Raw genomic sequence first — 229 nt, forward strand, 5'->3', positions numbered from 1 at the left:
ATGTTTTCATCGCCTTGCTCTTATATTATCTCTACTTTTTATTTTGGAACTTTTATTTATTCATTTATCATTTTGTCTTTTAAATGAAATTATAATAAAGTAGTGCATTTTCAAATGTTTTTATTATTTTACAAAGCACTCTTCATAACTGAATGATCTTGACACGCAATTCTAAACCCATTTTATGTCTTTCATTTCAGTATATCAAAAATAAAATGACACGAACTAA

Source organism: Parasteatoda tepidariorum, chromosome 6 (genome assembly GCF_043381705.1).
Source record: "Parasteatoda tepidariorum isolate YZ-2023 chromosome 6, CAS_Ptep_4.0, whole genome shotgun sequence".
NCBI lineage: Eukaryota > Metazoa > Arthropoda > Arachnida > Araneae > Theridiidae > Parasteatoda > Parasteatoda tepidariorum.